The sequence below is a fragment of the Lynx canadensis genome, chromosome D3, assembly GCF_007474595.2.
Source record: "Lynx canadensis isolate LIC74 chromosome D3, mLynCan4.pri.v2, whole genome shotgun sequence".
In the NCBI taxonomy this organism is placed as follows: Eukaryota; Metazoa; Chordata; class Mammalia; order Carnivora; family Felidae; genus Lynx; species Lynx canadensis.
Window position 1 is genome coordinate 5,340,100 of NC_044314.2, and position 20,609 is coordinate 5,360,708.

Sequence of the window (20,609 nt, forward strand, 5' to 3'; positions counted from 1 at the left end):
ATGAATTAAGTGCTGGTCTCACAAAAACCACAGCAGGGTTTTCCAAAGAAATTAAACTGAAAAAAAAATCTGGAATTCATAGAAAACAAAGGTTAAAGAACATCTGAGAAAATATGGATAAATGGCACAGGAAGAGTGTATTCTGTAGAAGATAATAAAGAATATTACAAAAAATGTAGTAATGAATTCACAAGAGAAACTTTCCTGGGACTTTCAAAAGTTTTGAACTTCTGTTCACTTCATCTTTGCACAAAAATCTTCATCTTCCTCCACTGCTGCCCTAACAGGATTTCTAACAATGGTACCAACCTGTACCTATTTGGTCTACCGAGAAATTTGGGATTCTTGCTGTATTTCTTTCTCGCTAGCTGAATTTCACCAGAGAGCAAATATCATTTAGGCCTCTGAAATTTTTCACTCATGTGCATTTCCCTTTTCGTTACCATCACTCATGAGAAGCATCACCCACTCTGCTATTCAACCAAAGGGAACCACATTATGAAGAACCCCATTAATGGTTTCAAAGCTTTTACACGTGTCCCTTTCCAATCTCTTCTTCATGCAGCAACCAGCATAATTGCCCCAAATTTAAATGACGTGATGTTAACCCCCTGCTTATAAACCTTCCCAGGCGGATTCAAGGTGTCTTCACCGATCCTCCACAAATCATTATGTAACCAAGGCCAGGCCCACTTTTCCTGACTTGACCAATGGTATTGAAGGTTTGTTTGCTTGTTTGTTTTTCTAGATATGGATAGTGTTAATTCAGATGAAAAATACACTTGAAAAGGAGATTGGGGAGTCATGGGAGGCACCCTCCAGCCCCACACACCATGAGAGATAGCAAGTTTCATGCTGCCTGTCTCTGAGGTGTGTGGGGTTTATTGGTTTGTTGTTTCCCCAGTTCAGTCTTTATAGTTTCATGTAAGGGCTCCTGTTGTAATCCCCCATCTGGACTTCACCCCTACTCCCATTGGAATAAAAACTTTAAGCCACAGAAGATCAGCAGAGGCATTTAGAACAGACATGAGCTTCTATACTTGTGTGTGTCTTTGTTGTGATGTTTCAGAATTTCTTTTCTTTGAAAGAGTGGATTCTTAGGATCCCCTTACTTTTTTCCCAGCCAGATAGATATGCACACACATGCGTGCAGGTGCACACATGTGCCTGCACACACACACACACACACACACACACACACACACATGCATGCACTCTAGCATTTTAGTGGTTACTGCAAATTTTTTCAGGCTCTCTTGTCTACCATAATGCTGGACATAAAAGTCTTCACAAATATTATTTTTATCCACAGATTTAAAAAATCATTTAGAGCATACAAATTGGCTTTAAACTCTCTTATGGAAATAATTTCATCCATAAAATAAAATGTAACATTAGATGCTTAGACACAAATACTTATCATAACAATGAATGTGAATTTGCACCATATCCATGAAAATGTTTCTTGGGCTTTTGGATGAAATTGTGGAAAAATTTAAGAAGGCTTGTTTCACCTCTACCACAGGTGTCTGTGAGGGAGGAAAGTGGAATGAGCAATGTGAAAAATGGAACTTCAAGTATTACTTGGGCAAGTTCAGCCTTCCTTTTGTCCATTTAAGATAAGGTATGATATATTGTCAACAAAATGGAGATATAACCTATAGCTTTTTAAAATGTTTGAGATAGGGGCACCCGGGTGGCTCAGCTGTTTAAGCCTCTGACTCTTGATTTCAGCTCAGATCATGATCTTACAGTTTGTGGGATCAAGACCCAAATCAGGCTCTTCGGTGACAGCATGGAGCCTGCTTGGGATTCTCTCTCTTCCTCTCTCTCTGCTCCTCCCCCACTCATTCTCTCTCTCTCTCTCTCTCTCTCTCTCTCTCTCTAAATAAGCATTTTAAAAAATAAAATGTTTGAGATACCAGATTTCTTCAAAGATATGTCAAAAGAGTGGAATAGATCTTCAAAGATAGTGTCCTTCAAGGAAACAACAGTAAAATCTGGAAAGATTGAAAGGCTTTTCACTAAGGAAGGAATTTTATAAAGCTCCGAAACAAAGAAGGAAACAAAGCCAAATGACTAAAGAAATCTGTAGTGGAAAGCAAATGGTTTAAAGACTCAAAGTAGAAAAGCAGATCGATCAACTGATCAACTGTCTGTCAGCTGCTCAAGTCTTAGGGTGATAGAAATGCGTTTGGTGAGCATAGGAGGCAGTGTGGGCACCAGACTATCATGCAGATTTGTGTCCTAACCCTCCTTGGATACATGGTCTCTGAAAATGGAGACAGCAGCTCAAATCTCCTGTTCTTTACTCCACAGTATGTAGAATGGGGTTAGTGATGCTTGTCATGTCCTAATGCACAAATATGTTATAAAGGTAAATAAATAAAATATTTTACAGATAAATTAAGACTAGCAAATTAGTTTTTTAATATGAAATTTATTGTCAAATTGCTTCCCATACAACACCCAGTGCTCATCCCAACGGGTGCCCTCCTCAATGCCCATCACCCACCCTCTCGTCCCTCCCACCCCCCCCATCAACCCTCAGTTTGTTCTCAGTTTTTAAGAGTCTCTTATGCTTTGGCACAAATTAGTGTTAATGGATTTTAAATAGCATTGTTTGGAATAAGTTTGCCTTCACAAATTGATGTACCAGAATATCTAAGTGATAGACTTGAAGCCACTCTAGTGGCTAAGGATCAGGCTGAATTAAGCCATGTGTTGATCTGTGAGGATTACTAGGAAAGTAGGAAGCTTTATTTGGCTAGCTCTCACAGCAGTTAAGGATTTCAACAATGGAGTCCAATGGCCTGGGTTCAAATACCAATCCCATGTTTATGAGCTATGTGGATAACTTGAATAAAACATTTCCTGCCTCGTTTTCCTGATAGGTAAAATGGAGATAATATTAATACTCTCCACACATGGTAATGATGAGTATTAAATCATATAAAGTACTTAGAGCAAACCATAGAGTATGGGTTGCTGTTATGTTATAAATACCAATATGACTACTGGACTAGAGTTGGCTTGAGAAGCACAAATGTTAAATAGAAGAAAGGGTTCTACGTTATGGTTATAGAAAGGAAAGCTGGAAAGGATAGCCCAGTGAGTTAAGATGTAGGCATAAAACATTTAAATAGTACTTGTGCTATAAGACTCCCTGTGACAGAGATGGGCATAGACTGAATGCCTTTCTCACTGAAAGCTTTCAAAGCAACATGTCGCCCAACCTGTCCCCTTCTACTTGTCAACTTCCACCCATCTCTTCAGACTCTGAGGCTGAACAGAACACCCACTCCTCCCACACCACTCTTCCCACAGCACTTACGAATCTTTCTCTATTGAACCTTCATAATGTTGTGTTTTCATAATTAGTTTTGCTTCTCTCACATGACAGGCTAGAGATTCTCAGTTGAAGGCTATTCTCCCCTCCAGGGGACATTTGACACTATCTGGAGACCTTTCTGGTTTTCACAGGCTGGGGAGGGGAATACCATAGGGGACTTAGTGGTCAGAGGCCAGGGATGATGCCAAACATCCCACAACAGACAGGAAGCCGCCCTCTGCAAAGAATCATTTGGTCCAAACATCAGGAGTGCTGCTCCGAGTAACCCTGTGCGGGGCGATAATGTCATGGTGAGAGGGCAGGGAAGATGTCTGTCTCTTCTACCTGCCCCACCTGTGTCTGGAATGCAGAAGACCTTTCAGAAAGGGGTGTTGAATTTTTGAGTATATATTTTGGTTGTTAAAGTCTCTGGGGAAAAGGTGTTTTCATGTGAGTCATTTCATGCTGTAAAAATGTTTTCTAGATGATACCTATCTCAAAATGCTAATACAAAGGGATGATAAAAAGTTTAATGATATTAGCAGCATGGATGCCGGCCAAGCAAGAGCAGATAACAGGCTTGAACAACCAGTATTGTTATCCTGGAAGCTGCAGGCTGAGTCCTAGTTGTAGGTCTACACTAAACGCAGACACTTAACTTTTTCCCCCAAAGCACTCTAGAAGGCATTATGCTCTTTGAATAAGCCTCTATTAGAGAAGGAATGTTCTAGGACACAGACACCGTAATGAAAATAAACGAGGTCCTCCCTTAAGAAACAAGGGAAAAATCAAGGACCGTGAGTTCTGAAGTCAGTAGCCATCATCCTCTGACCAGATTGTGCTTGACCGTTCAGCTGAATTGCATCAGTCCAAAAGGAGAAAGCAATTTCAATGTTAAAGTGCGGTTTTCCTCTTTACATCTAATCTTTCCATTTGCCACCCATCACACAGTATGCTATTTATTCACTTGATAAATTGACTTAGTAATGCTGTTTACACATCTAGAGGTTAAATGAATGGAAATTTTATTTCAGCTGAAAGGTAAAACTCTTCTTAGAATTATCTCAGAACGCATCGTAACCGTGTACTTTATGATAATAATTAAGTTAAATATTCAACTTGGCTCATTGGATCTTTTAAAAATAACACACTTAGGGAATTAAAAATTGGTTTTGAATGATTTCTTCTCCCTAGAGAATTATTATATTTTCTGTTAATCACAAATTTAGGAACCATTGCATAGCTCTTAGGGCTATGAATATCATGCTTCATTGCTTAATTCAGCCGACTCAGATGTCTCTCCAAAGAGCTAGGCATTTAAATGTGAAGTTTTCAGTAGGGATTTCTTAATTAGTTTTTAATAAGAGAAAAATATTAGCATCTGCTGTGTCATTCTTTTTATTCAGATAAAGGTAAGAAATTCCAATATTAAACAACACCGTTGTCTAGATTTTTTTTTTTTTGAGCTCTTAAGAATATTCCATTACCCTGATAATGCAGGATGTAGGAATTTGTTCATAAGTAATAAAATCACTACTCCCAGTTCCTGTAGTTTGCATGCTGGAAATTACATAGGAAATGTATGAAATCTAACTTACTGTAGGCATTCCTTTTGATATAGTGGAAAAATGAAATATTAATGAATCACAACAATAGAATGTCTGTATTAAAAGCATTAATGCTTTGAAATTGGGTGGTTCTAACTAAACGTAGTATTAATAAAAAGGAACATGCTAATGTTTCATTTAGTTCTTCAACATATTGTTGAACCCATAACATGCATTAAACTGTGTGGGATAGAAAAGGTGTAGTGACGTATGAGTTACTTAATCTTCCCAAAGTCATAACACATCATCTACTTAAGGTATTATTCAACTTTGCCTATATCCGTGCTTTATATTTTTACCGTTTCCAGCCATGTAATTCGAAGCATTCTTTCAATGATCTTTCAAAGCTCTCTCTCTCTTCCACCCTAAAGATCGTGGTAAGACTTACATTACATTTAAAATGTCTTACATCCAAACCCTTTGCTCCCAACTTTGTTCCCTATAGGTCTTTGCCTGTTGAGACACTACTCACACATAATAGTTGATTTCAATTGCACATTTTCTTGCTGAAGACCACTGGTTTGGAGTTAATAGGTATATTAGTCCTTTGTATAAGCAAATAAGAGCTCCGTCCAGGGCACTGATCGGACAAAAATGAAGCAACCTCATTAAGTCTGAAAGTAGGCATTTGAAATTGAACTATACGAATGTTTGCGCTCACTGAGAAGGACAAAATGCATATGGTAAACATGAACGTGATCCGGGAGCCTGTGTTAATTGGCTACTCCTCACAGTTACTTGTAGGGTGAAATTATTGGCTAGTGATGACTTTTCTAAGCTTTCCTGTACATGATAGGTCACTTATCTTGGTTGTTAATTATTCCGTGCACATCTTCTGTTTTCTGGTGCTCAGAATCTTGGCAAATTCGGAGATGACTACATATGAATCGATGGCAGGCTACGGTCTTTGCATCAGAAAACAGGCAAAATGAGAGACTATTAAATATTGAACCAGTCCTTCCACTACTGTAAGTGTTTCTCTTGGAGTGTGTGAGGCCCTCCTAACAGTGGTAATTATAGAACAATTAGAGAATTATTAGCGTGGCTCTGACAACAGAGGCCCTGGGTCCCCAGACATTTTCCTCTTACCTTGGTGCATATTTCTCTCATGCTAATTATAATTTATAGTGGGTCCTGAATTTTTAATGAAATATCGTATAAGTAAAAAGGAAGCATTACCAAAAAACCCACAAAAACAAATGTGAAGAGTAAAATGGAAATTTCCTGTAATGGCACCACCCAGAGAAAATTGCATTATCATGGTATGTATTCCAAGATCTTACTTATTTATGTATTTATGTATTTTTAATTATTTTATTGTTTATTTATTTGATAGAGAGAGAGAGAGAGAGAAAGCGAGGGAAGGGCAGAAAGAGAGGGAGACACAGGATCCGAAGCAGGCTCCAGGCTCTGAGCTGTCAGCAGAGAACCCTACCAGGGGCTCGAACTCACAAACCACAAGATCATGACCTGAGCCAAAGAAGGACTCTTCATGGACTGAGCCACCAAGGCACCCCCTCCAAGATCTTTTTGAAATACATATACACAAATGAGTATATTTTCCTTTTCTTTCTTTTTGCTTTGTTTTGTTTCAGAATGGGCTCCTACTGTGCATTCTCACCCAGTATTTTGCTTTTTTGTGTAGATGGTATATTGTAGATATTTTTTATGGTGTTCTGTTTAGATCTCCACTGTCATTTAATATCTATGTCATATTTGATGGTACTTAACTGATATGTACTTAACTAATCCCCTTTAGTTTGACTTTGAGGTAATTTCTGTTTCTTTCTTTTTTTTTTTCTTATTTCAAACCACAGTGTGATAAATAATTTTGGTTACTTTTCTTAATTATTATTTTGCCTCGGGTTTTGACCAGATGTTAGATAACGTTCTGTTTAACGTATTACTTCCCTAATTAGTATGTCGAATTGTTGCCTCAAAGCCTTAGTTTTAAGTTTTGTGTCAAAATTACTCAGGAATTTTTTTTCTTAAACACATTTTTCATTCCCACCCCTGGGGAATGAGATCCAGCAGTTCTGAGGTGAGGCCCAGCCATTTATGTGTCAACATCTCTCAAGTTGATTCTAACACAAAACCATAACAGAACCGAGGAAATTGGCCTCTCTCTGGCTTGTACCAGAAAGATTTCGGCAAACTGGGGCAGTTGTACGTCCGCCAGGTCACAACTCATGGTTTACTTCCTCCGGCGGGGGGGGGGGGCATGGGGAGCAGTTATTTTGCCATTTAATGCTTTCGGGGCCCACATACTGGGTCATTCGACCCTTTCTGGAGATGAGCAAATGAAAGAACCACTGAATAACGCAGACACTTAGCATGGGAGTGTTGGAAGTATCTAAAGCTAAAGTCTGAGAACATTTGTATTGACGAGTTCCAGGCTCACTGCATTCTTGCACTCCTTATCAGGGCCTTTCACTTTTTAATTCCCAACGCCCAATGCCGTTTTGGCCTCTCGTTAATCTGAATTCATCGTTCACAATCTCCTCCGGTGGAACTGCCTGTTTGATCATGACCGAAGTTTATACCCTGCATCACCTGCAGTCCTCCACAGGTACGAATAAATGAGGCACTGTTGGATTCAGATATTCCTGATCAATATAGCTAAATCAGGCCCGGCACAGAGTATTTTCTCAATAAATGTTTATTGAATCAATGTTAAGGAAACAATGTTTTTGGGAAAAAAAGCAAAAGCTGAAGAAGAAAAAGCTTTTCCATCATATTTTTATTTATCTTTATTTTTATTTTTTTTTTTTGACGTTTTACTTTTATTCTTGAGAGAGAGAGAGAGAGCGAGAGAGAGAGAGAAAGTGGGGGAGGGGCAGAGAGAGAGGGAGACCCAGAATCCGAAGTAGGCTCCAGGCTCCCAGCTGTCAGCACAGAGCCCGACGCGGGGGTTCGAACTCACAGACCGTGACACCATGACCTGAGCCGAAGTCGGACATTCAACCCACTCAGCCACCCCGGTGCCCCTTCCCTCATATTTTTAGACAGCGAAAGAGACAATTCAAAACTACACAGAACTGAAAAGCAGGAATCAGGGTTTGTCCAAACAGCTTAAAAATCACCTTGTAGCTTCTGTTATTATTTTCTGAGAATCTAAGTTACTCTGGATAGTGATTTATTTAATACCCGGGAGTCAGGAGATTTCTTTGGGGAGGCTGCCTCCTTTCATTCTTCATCCAATCAACAAGCCTGAAAATGCTCGGGTGAAGAATGTCATCACAGATGTACTGAGGTTTTGTTTGAGAGGCCTCTCAGTAAATGGATTCGCGGTGAGATTACTCTTGTCAGTTGCCGCCGACCAAAGCATCGGGAAGCTTAAAACCAACACGTGCTCTAAAGTAGTGTGAACCATCAAAGGCAATCTCGTAAGGAACACTAGCACCAAGAGACCGGAGAGCAATCCACCTAAATTCGTATTTCTATGCTTTGAAATATTGCATACGTTCCCCTTCCCGCACCCCCCTTTTTGTTTTTTGGTTTTTGTTTTTTGTTTTCTCAGTTCAGACCTATTTTGTTTCTGCCAATGGACGTCAAAAGTCCTAGTTGTCATTGTGGTTTTCCTTCTCTCTTTGGTATCTGGTAGGTACCAGGTAGCTTGACGTGCACATTTAGTCTCAGCCAGTTCACCAAGCTTTGTTAACGATTCTCGTCCCCTGGGATTAACTGTGTGGTTCTGAAGGCAGAACTTAGGGCCATCTCCGGTATCTACACAGCAAGTTAGCTGTGTACATCACAGGCTCCCATGGGCCTGATGTCATCTTGCCTCTAATTAACAGTTTTGCCCCCAGGCCCCTACCAGATTGAAACCTCCTGCCTCCATAGCGGTTTGAACCAAGGCACCATTTCCTACGTCCCTCCAACTCTTCTAGTACACGTTGTTAATCAAGCAATGGCTATGTGAACTCCCTTATGATTCTACCCTATCCTTAGTGTTCTCCTTCACTGTTGATATGCAGTTGATGTTCCAGTAGGTTATGGAACAAAGTCTCTTTAAGAAATACCTTATTTTCGGGGCACCTGGGTGGCTCAGTCAGTTAAGCACCCGACTTCACCTCGGGTCGCGATCTCACAGTCTGTGAGTTCGAGCCCCGCGTTGGGCTCTGTGCTGACAGCTCAGAGCCTGGAGCCTCCTTCAGATTCTGTGTCCCCCTGCCCGTGCTCTCTCTCTCTCTCTCTCTCTCTCTCTCTCAAAAATAAATAAACATTAATTTTTTTTAGATATTTTATTTTTTTGGATCATTTGGATCATTCCGGACCTCTACATCTTACGTAACCAGATTCTAAGAAGTGTCCTCCCCACCCACCCTCTTACAACCCACTGGGCTCTATTCAAAGTTGTGATGTTCTCACGCATTGAGTCTCCCGTGCCTGAGAATGACTTTTCATGGCCACATCAGTCATGAAACCCTATCCCTCTCCGTACACGAGTCGAGGGCTTAGGGCCTAACGCAAACTGAGACAGGAGAGAGGGAAAGAGAAAGAGAGAGGGGAGGGAATGAAGGAGGTAGAGCAAAAGGGATGTGAGGACAGAGAAATGGAAGAGGACGAGGAGTAGGAGGAGGAGAGGCATGACAGAGAGACAGGAAGCAGAAAACAGAGAGAAATGCCAGAAAGAAAACACAGCTGATAGAAAAAATAAGAGACGTCAGGTGACAGGGAAACTTCAGGACGAGATGGACATAAGCATGATAATATATGTAGCAGGTTATGTGTGCATACATGTATGTGTGCACATGTATAACGGTGTTCTATATCTATATATGGTAACGAGATATGAGATGTACAGTGGAGAAGGAGATGAGATGGGGAAGAGAGAAAAAGATCAAATATATAAGGAAGGCAGGCAGGGCTGATTCAGAGGGAGATGGTCAGGGTAATTAAGAGTGAGAGGAACGTGACAGACTATAAAGCAACATAAGACGAAGCGAGTGAACAAAGAAAATCTCGTAGTGGTTGGTCCCCTGATCCCAGCTGCATCCTGACTGCTCTGACAGATGAAAACTGCCCTCAGTTACATGAAACAACTTCGTGTCCTTCTAATAATTTCTCCTTTTTGCCAAGACGCAGTGGAGACCCATGTTGGACACCTGTCATTTGCAACCAGAACTTTCGGAAAACACAAATCGGAGCTTTTCCCCCTTTCCTTTGTCTTGAAGAGATTGTTTACACCAGAGGAATAACGCCACGCATACCAATCAGCCTGCTAGCTCTGTGTTTCACTTAATTATGCGCTAGAGTCAATCAGGCTTCCAAAATGATTTGTAACTGGGACGCCGGGGTGGCCCAGTTGCTTGAGCAACTGACTTCAGCTCAGGTCGTGATCTCGCAGTTTGTGAGTTCGAGCCCCACATTCTGGCTCTGTGCTGATTGCTCGGAGCCTGAAGCCTGCTTCGGATTCTGTGTTCCTTCTCTCTCTGCCCCTCCTCCATCCACATTCTATCTTTCTCTCTCAACAACAAATAAACATTAAAAACTTTTTTTAGTGATTTGTATTTAAAATTTCCAATAAAATTTAGAAGTTTGATATACTTGCTAGATACCTGTACTATTTAGAATTTTAACTTTACTTGTCTGAGGAATCGCACCGCGGAGTCAAACTCTTACAGGTGTTTAATACATTCTGGAAGCCGAATTGTTATTTCGGGAAGTGCTTTCTTGGCACTAACTTGCAACTTATTTTCTCACTGTACTTGAGGATATGAAATGAATTAAGAATTAGGAAAAAAAGACCAGATGCTCAACATGTCACCCACAAATACTCTGTCATTGCAGAAATGGCAAGACCCTAACCATCATGGATATAGAATCCCAGATCATTACATGATGTCTGGGCTAGTGAGTATTAACACCGCCAAGCAAAGGCTCCTACATGCAAGTGTGAAACTCAAGGAATAATGTCACATCTTTCAATCAAACACAGTTTTACGACTCCTAGATAAATAGCCATGAAGACGCCACATTATCTGAGCAATATGTTCACTTGTAACTCATCTTTCAGAAGTATAAAATGATTCATATATTTTACATGTTTAATTATACATGCATCTTCAAAGATAGTATAAAAATAAAGCGACGAGCTTTTTTTGTTTGAAGTACATATTTTGTTGTGGAAAGGAAACATTGACAATCTTAAGGTATTTTGGCGTGTGTGGTCATGACATTTACGCATGAGACATAAATTTTGTAAAATTTGAATCTATCTATTTCAGGGCTCACAGGATTTAGTTGTGCTTTTCTGTGACAGAAGGACACAGTGCAAAATAGTATTAGAGACTAATCGCCTGAGATTTACTTCTAGACCAGGTAGTTGCTACCTTACTGTGTAGGTGACAGACATAGATGAAGTTGTATAATCTGAGGAAGAAACACAGTGATGTGAATCAATGTAATGGAGAGTTTGAAATGAATATAAATACGGCATAAGGAAGAAATAGAAAGAAGGATGCTGATCTTGGCTGTATCCAAAATAAGCTTGGAATATATGTACATAAGGCAACTGGAAATGTCAGCTTCTTTTTTTTTTTTTTTTTAATTTTTTTTTCAACGTTTATTTATTTTTTTTGGGACAGAGAGAGACAGAGCATGAACGGGGGAGGGGCAGAGAGAGAGGGAGACACAGAATCGGAAACAGGCTCCAGGCTGTGAGCCATCAGCCCAGAGCCCGACGCGGGGCTCGAACTCACGGACCGCGAGATCGTGACCTGGCTGAAGTCGGACGCTTAACCGACTGCGCCACCCAGGCGCCCCTGGAAATGTCAACTTCTTAAGTACTTGAATCATTATTACAAAAACTTGAATGATAAAAAAATTCCAAAATTATTGTGCTAACAAGAAAGGTTAGAATACAGAAGAAGGCCCAGTTACTGAGTGTAGGAGACAGGGTAGATGTGGAATGAGGTGATCACACTGTTTGTGGTCCCCACATACTATTTATTTCTGAACAGAACCAGAGATCATTGGAGATATAGCTCATTGTGGATTTGAGAAATAAATACACAAATAGAGCTGGAGACTACTTTTTTTTTTGTCCTCAAAAGCAAGGAGGCTACCAAAGACCCCTGAGACTCTGTCCAAAAAACATGACATAAAATTTGAAGTTGGTCATACTCACTTAAGAGAAATAATCTGAGCAAGAACAAGAATAAAGCCTGGAAAACGTCACAAATTTGTAAACTCCATGAATTTGTAAAGATCCTTAGAAAGAAAAGTCATTGTTTTCAATTGGACTTTGCTAAAGCACTAATCTAATGCCATGAAAATTGGAAAAATAGGTATTCATCTAGCCATACATACATGGCTTCTATTTCAGGGTAATTTCTTAGTTTCTGGGAAAAAATCTCAGAAGAAAAGATAACATTAGAAAAATGTCATATTGCAATATCTAAAGAAATAATGGATTTAGGCAACACTCATCAATGGATACCTAAAACCACTGGGTGAAGTGTTGATGGAGAAAGTAATAAAGGAACTTTCCAACTGAACATTTCTGAATTCTGAATGCAAAAGGGATGAGGCAGGCATGAAGTACCTCCTCATGTGACAGAACAGAAAATGTGAAGCGTGGCCTCTCAAGTCTTATCACCTAAAAACATGATTGGACTTTAATCAAATTAACCGTCTAGATCTGAATACAATTTTACAGTATGTAGAAAGGATAGAGAAACAAGTTAAATTACATTAGGAAGAAACAACCAGCCATATGCAGAAAAGAGAACATTCCTTAAGGTCTGGTTTTCTAATCCATCAATGATGAAAGAGAGAAAGAAATGAAGAAATGCTGTATCATAAAACAGATTTAGAAGACATAACTCTCCGATCTAATGTGTCAGCCATGTTTGAATCCTGAATTTAAACATATATGCTACTCCAAAAAAAGTCTTTGAATCAATTGAAAATATCTGAATACAGGCAAGATATTAAACAACATTAAATAACACTAAGTGATTATGGTCAAATTTGTTAGGTAGATTAATGGCATGTTGACATGTAAAAATTTAGTATTATTTTCAATTAAAACATACACTGAAGTTTTAGTGTGAAAATAATGATGTTTGGAATTTGCTTTAAAACCCTAGCAAACAGGGGCGCCTGGGTGGCTCAGTCGGTTAAGCGTCCGACTTCAGCTCGGGTCACGATCTCGCGGTCCGTGAGTTCGAGCCCCGCGTCGGGCTCTGAGCTGATGATGGCCCGGAGCCTGGAGCCTGCTTCCGATTCTGTGTCTCCCTCTCTCTCTGACCCTCCCCCGTTCATGCTCTGTCTCTGTCTCAAAAATAAATAAACGTTAAAAAAAAAATTTAAAAAAAAACCCCTAGCAAACATTAATTAAAATACACAAATAAATACTAAACAAATAACAATACAATAAAAACAAGGAGAGGTGATCAATGGATAAAATTGATGCCTTCATAATTGTTAAAGCTGGTTTCTGAATCTGTGGAAGTTCACTCAATAATGTTCTTTCTACTTTTTTATGTTTCAAAATTTCCATAATAAATCATTAGAAAAAACAAATGATCTAGTTTTCTATTTTCTTTTCTCTGCATCCATAGCTTTCTCCCTACTGGTATATTCTTTTTAGCATATAAAAATCCTGTCAACTCTCCCACATAATGAAATAACAGCAACAATCCAATAAATAGTAGCCTCTTGACCTCACTTCCTATGAAAATTACTATCCCTCTTCTTTGCTTCCATTTGTAGAAAAATACCTTGAAACAGAAGTCTCTACTCACTTTCACGTGTCCTCTCCCCAGTCTGTCTTAAATCCACCATAATCAAGATTTTGTTTCCATGATTTCAAGGGAACTGTTTGTCAGTTTCACCAGTGCTAGCCATGTTGGACATTTTTCAGGTCAGTTGACTGTTTGTCCTTGTCTTATTCTAATAAAGGAACAGCATTGACACAGTAGAACTCATTTCTCCTCAATATGCTCAATTCCCTCAGTTTTTCTAATACTGCAGTTCTTTGGTTTTCCACACACCTCACTGGTCATTTCTTCTGTCTCCTTTGTTGATGTCTCCTCTTGAGGCTGACCTTGGGAAACCTAGTGATGGCTTTAAGCATGTGTATGCTGATGATTCTCAAGTACATAGCATTGGCCCATACCTTTGTCATGAATTCCTGAGTAGGTTATCTGTCTACTTGATATCTCTACTTGGAATCTCATAGTTAGATATAGTTCATTCTCTGCACCACCAAAACTGAATCTCTGGTCTTTTCCCACAAACCTATTTGTCCTGCAACCTTTCTCAATTCAGTTGATAGAAACTTTATCTTTTCAGCTATGGGGTCAAAAAAATATAGGGAGAGTTGTCCTTGATTCCTTCCTTTTCTCACAATTCATATCCAATCAGCCAGGAAACGCTACCAGCTTTCATAATATATTTAAACTAAATGACTTCTCTCTACTTTTACTGTTTCCATCACAATGTCAATTAGTGATGTTTCAGAAATAGTTTCCTAAGAGATACCTTTGTTTCTGCCCACCAGGCTTCTAGTGTATTCTCCACACAGAAGTCAGAGAGATTTTATTTAAAGAATGATAGCTAATGTATGTCAAATCTTCATTCAAATGCCTTTGAACTTACATCAAGAGTCAAACCCAAAGTGCCAACAATGTTTTACAGATCTTATAAGATCTGAGTCCCTGTTATCTCTATTGTCTTCCCTCCTTTAAGACAGAGCCATGACAGGGGTACCTGGGTGGCTCAGTGGGTTAAGCGTCCAACTTCAGTTCAGGTCTGACCTCGCTGTTGGTGAGTTGGAGCCCCACATCGGGCTCTGTGCCGACAGCCCAGAGCCTGGATCCTGCTTCAAATTCTATGTCTCCCTCTCTCTCTGTCCCTCTCTCACTCACTTTCTCTCTCTCCCTCTCAAAAATAAATAAATATTTTAAAAAATTAAAAAAAAAAGATGGAGCCATGACATTACAGGCCCCCCCTTAGAGATTCTGCACTGACTAATAATATTGGACACCCGAAATATGCATAACATTATCTTATTTAATGTTGATTGACCCAATGACTTTACCTTTAATGCTCATTATCAGAGACATAATCATCAAAGTTCAGAGAGATTGAATAATTTCCCAAAGTGACCATGGATCTGAGTTAGGGTTTTCACCTGGGTCTTTCTGACTCCAGAGTATATGTTCTTACCTCTAAGCTAGACTTCGTCTTGTGCTATGATAGAAAAGTTGGATTCCTCATAATCCACAGACCCTTTTAACTATATGAAAGGATCCTCAACCTTTATTTTCAGTAACAGTGAGGAGTAAATTTTGTCCACTACTGCTAGTAGAAATTATTTCTCATACTCACCTCCTGTCTTAATCACACTCTACAGGGTTCACAAGCTAATGCTGGAAATGCCTTCCTTTGAGTTCTAATTTTCTATAGGAAGCGTTGCTTGGCCTTTTTAAACAGATTTCAGATCAATCTGATGCTATTGTTGTTTTATGATCCACACTTTCTTTTTCCCAACTGCAAACACATAATGAATTTTTTTGTGTGTTCTGGAAATTAATTTACTCTTTTTTCTCCTCACAAGTCTTTCACCAAAGGCTCAATGCGCTCAGAGGCCCCTTGGGACACACGAGATTATAGGTTTGCTTCTAGAGTGGTGCTATGAGGCCTGCCTAGCTGCCAGTATGATAGTTTACTTTTTTCCACTGGAAGTAAAAAGCAGTTTATATAACATATTGTTGACATGGCCAGTGGCCAAATACTTAAGACTGTGCTTTGCATTTTACTGGGTCCAAAATGTATGAGCATAAACCGGAACAAATCTCGAGGGCTTGACACGCTCTTTGTGTGATAATCCTTGATAGCCAACAATCTTTAATCAGCATGATTCCAGGTTAACTTACAGTTTTGAACAATGTGTAACACATGCAAATCTTCCTAATAGCTCAAGATTAATATTGCCCTTATTGAATTTAATATGACCTTTTATCCCTGTTAGAGTTAGCTTCAAATACTTTTCCTAACCGTGGGTGATTTCCTTGGCAAATGTATTTAAAATTAGGGGTGTTTAAATGCCTCATAGTTTAAAAAATATACCTAATTTGGGAAATTCTCTTTTTGAGTTTCTTCAGTCAACATTGTAGGCTAAGGTGAGGGTGAATTTTGTGCCCTCTGACATTAAGAAAGAAGAAAATGCAGATTTTGCTGTTGAAGGAACATGATCGGGAGCCTCTTCCTTATCCTTCAGTGAAAAATTCCAGCGGTTGTAACTGACCAGAAAGGAAACCAACAGTACTTTTCTTTCTGCCCTTTACTTTTCCTTGGAATGCACGAAAGTGGGATTGTCTTTCCTGACAGCCCTAAGATGATCAGTCTTTGGGTTCTGACTGCCCCTGAGATTATTTAGCGGCCCTCATTTCTGGCCAGAGCCCTGATCAATCCTTTGACTTCCTGGATTTACGTTTAGGTGTTTCACTTCCGAATCTGCTACAGGATCTATCCCAGCCCTCCTAATTTGCAAACCCCTTTGTTGCAGACCTGAGGGAGACAGTCTCTTTTATTATTGGATGTGAACACTCATGAGAAGATATCCCCACAAAGAGTAGAATGCTCTCAGAGAGGCATTCGGAGCAATTCGCAATCACTCCATTATACAGAGAGGCTTTGGAAGCCATCCTCCTGGTTGGCTCTAAAGCTGATGCCTTCTATGGATTGTCATATAAAAGTGGCCTCAGGATTATCTACCTGATAATGTCTTGAAATTGGATCTAATATATCATTGTTAAAATTCAATTTATGCCGTCTCTAAGAAGTTGCCATACAAAATACCCTTGGCACTTGAAATTATTTTTATCCTCTGAAAGCAGTTTGATGGCGTAAATGCTATTTTAATACAATTTTATGGAAAGAAATCTACTAGATTTTCCTAATGTTTATCATTGTGAAATCCTCAACTATTAATTGCAAGATAAATGTTATGGCCGGTGGTAATCTGATCCCTAAGAAATAACTATTGTTAACAGCCGGGGACCCTCGGGATTTGCAAACACGATGAGAGAAAGTGGAGTCAAATGTTGGGCTTCCTTCTCTGTACTTCCTCTGGCACCTTGAATCTCAAGGCTATCTTTCTTAGGAGTCAAAATTCTATTTTTTTTTTGGTCTTTTTAATACTCTGTAACTGCCTAAACCTCTAATCTTTTTTTTCATTAGGTTGCTATTTTTTTTTAAATGTTATTTCTTAGCCTCATAACAGAATTTAACGTGATTATTTTGAATTAGAGCTCCTTGTATCACATCAACAATGATTGTGATTTTTCAGTGCATAAAAAGAGTTACATGATTGCTCCCCTAAAAATAATTCTTTATTTCACATATATTCCCCAGGATTCTCATGGGAGACCCGTAGTTGGCTAGAAGTTTGCTAATTTCTCCACTTTATAAGAAACATTCTGTCAACGTGAAAAATATCAGTTCTTGGAATGTCTTCAGAATTTGTCAAGTTCATTGATTTTTTTTTTTTTTGAAGCGTTCATTTATCTTGGGATCTTACATTATTTTAGGTACAATGGATTATATTCAATAGTTGAAAAAATATTTTATTACTCTATATAGCATTTGCCACTGTGCATTTATTCCTTTACAATCAGTTTCTTTAGATCCATCATCATATTTTTACAATAAATTTCTAGCGAGGGAAATCTTTTCACTTCTCAGAAAGATTTTAATCAGTTGTTATTTTCAACCGGAAAACATCACTTTTGCAAAGATTAACTGATAAAAATGGCATGGATCACTGACAAATATAGAAATTGTCGTGTAACTACTCTAATTAAAATCTGCCATATATTAGATCTTATGTCAGATCTGATTCTCAAGAACATTATCCACTTCGGAACAGAAATATAGTGCTTTTCATGTAGTGCCTCTTAATTTGCGGCTCAAAGATTACTTTGCATGAAAATCCTTGCTGATTATTCCACTGCAGACTTTTCATAATTAATGACATAATTAATCACATCCTGAAGTTAGGGGGCTTCAAATAACAACCAGTGTCTTCAACACATGATGTGGTGGGGCAGAAAGCCAGGAGTCTGGGAATTCCTTGGTCTCTCCGATGTTTAATGTGTTCGGCTGGCATCTGTGGGAGCTGCACCAGGTTGCCCACAAAGACGTCCCTCACACACTTGGTACCTTGGTGGGGATGGTGGAAAGGGAGGCTCAGAGGAGTACCTCGTTCCACCCGCGTGGTCTCTGGGTGACCTCATGAGATTTCTCCAATAGAACAGTCGTGCTGCTTGCATGGCATCTCCTGGGTGAAGATGTAAAGGCAGGAGCGGTCTCTTCCCTTAAAAGCTCTTTCCAGAAATGAAGCAGAACCCATTCACTGGACGCTAATGTCAAAGAAATCACAGGCTAGTCCAAGTTCAAGGAGAACAGAAATAGATCCCACTTGTCAATGGCAATAGCGTCAAATACAATTTTAAAATCATTACCAATCACAAATTTGAAGTGTTTTTATACATTCTCATCTCTTCTTCTACACTTAGGATTTAAAAAAAATTAAAACTATCCATAAAAAATCAGCATTTATTACTAAACCCACCAATGGTAACAAATACATACCCTTGCATTTTCTCATGACTTCTAAACATTTTCTCTAAATGTGTTTCAGCAGGAGCACCACTGAGTTATTACGATGATTGGTCCAAAGCCATTTTTTCAGAAATTATAATAATTCCTCAAATGTGATGTGCATGTTTTCCTAAGCGATCTGTGGGTGATCTCTGTGTTTTGACTCTTTGAGATGTGATCATTTTTTCCTCCTGGACTTATTTCTCATGTTTTACACAAAGAAGGTACTCTACAGATCCTGCAACAAATACCATTTCTCTCATCATTCTTGGAGATCGTGTTTTGTTTTATTTTTTCTTTAGCTTTATGTAGAAACCGGTATTCTAGGATTATGTGATATTAGAGTAATATGATAAAAATATTAAATCAAAGAAAAAGATAAGTCAGTGACCAGAATGAGTTAAATAGTTGCCCAGTGAATTTAACTTACTGGGGAATACTTAATAGAATGTAATCATTCTGAAGGCCTATAAAATTAATTGGAAGCATTAAATACACATGTACAATGGATTAAGGCTGAATTTACAGTCAATGTTCCATGGTAAAACCAGACATACACTGAAGTTAGATATATCTTTAGAAGTAAAAATATTAATATGGTAGTTTCATGTGAAAATTATTCAGGACTTCAATTTGAATGCTTTCATTTTGTGATGATCTATAAGACTAAAGAAAGTCACTCTAAGAATACAAGCACAGGGATGCCTGGGTGGCCTAGTTGGGTAAGCCTCTGACTCCGGCTCAGGTCATAATCTCACAGTTTGTGAGTTCGAGCCCTGCGTCGGGCTCTGTGCTGACGGCTCAGAGCCTGGAGCCTGCTTCGGATTCTGTGTCTCCCTCTTTTTCTGCCCTTCCCCTGCTCACATTCTGTCTCTGTCTGTCTCAAAAAAATAAAAGAAATAAACATTTAACAAATTAAAAAAAAAAGAACAGAAGCACATATTATTTTAGAGGGATATTTGTTCATGGATGTTTTAAAAAATCCAACATGTGTAATTAATAATGAGACTTTGGGCCCTATAAAATTGACAAGTTACAGATAAAAAAAATATTTCTATGGTTTTCATTTAAGAAGATACTTCATAGCACATTACTGAAATACTGACACAGAACAGAATTCTTAAAAGCCAAAATGGGGCTCCTGGGTGGTTCAGACGGTTAACCATCCGACTTCAGCTCAGGTCATGATCTCAGGGTTCCCGGATTCAAGCCCCGCATTGGGCTTTGTGCTGACAGCTCAGAGCCCGGAACCTGCTTCAGATTCTGTGTCTCCCTCTCTCTCTGCCCCTCTCCCACTCTCTCTCTCTCTCTCTCAAAAATAAACATTAAAAAATTATTTTAAAAAGCAGAAAAGAAAGACATTTGATATGTGTTCTCATTATACCATCACTTTGATCATGAAGTCATTGCCAACTGATATACCCAGCTAACGATGGAACTTCTATGGAAAGACTCCAATCTAGAGATATTCTGAGAAAGGGGAAAAGGAGATCCTAAATCCTTAATAAGATTAGTCCAATTAGTAACTAAAAATAGAACAAGTTCATTCAGTCTACTTAGGATGTATATTCTAGCATCATAAAATTACACACACGCGCGCACACACACACACACACACACACATATGAGTTACACATATATCTATATATATGCCCATTAATAATGAACTTTTAATAAGGGAGCGAAATCACCATAATGCTGACTTAATGGGAAAAAATTAAATGAAGAATGTAACATCATGAACCCTTAACAGATGTCCTAATTAGATATCATTAAGAAGACTATTAGATGAATTAAATTGAGCCTTTCATTTGCTACCAAAAATATACCTTTAATTTATAAGGCAGCAGTTATAGGCTGAAATACTCACCTGGGCAATAGATGGAAATTAGGTGTGAGTCGTCTGGAATCAGTGTGTAGCTCCTCAGTACCATTCTAACTCCCTAACATGAGTTGGACACCTAATTCTGCTTGCTGAAAACTTTTAAAGAGAAGAGTAAGACAAATTACTTTCATCGGGCTAAGGTTCGTGGAGATTTACAAATGGTTCATGA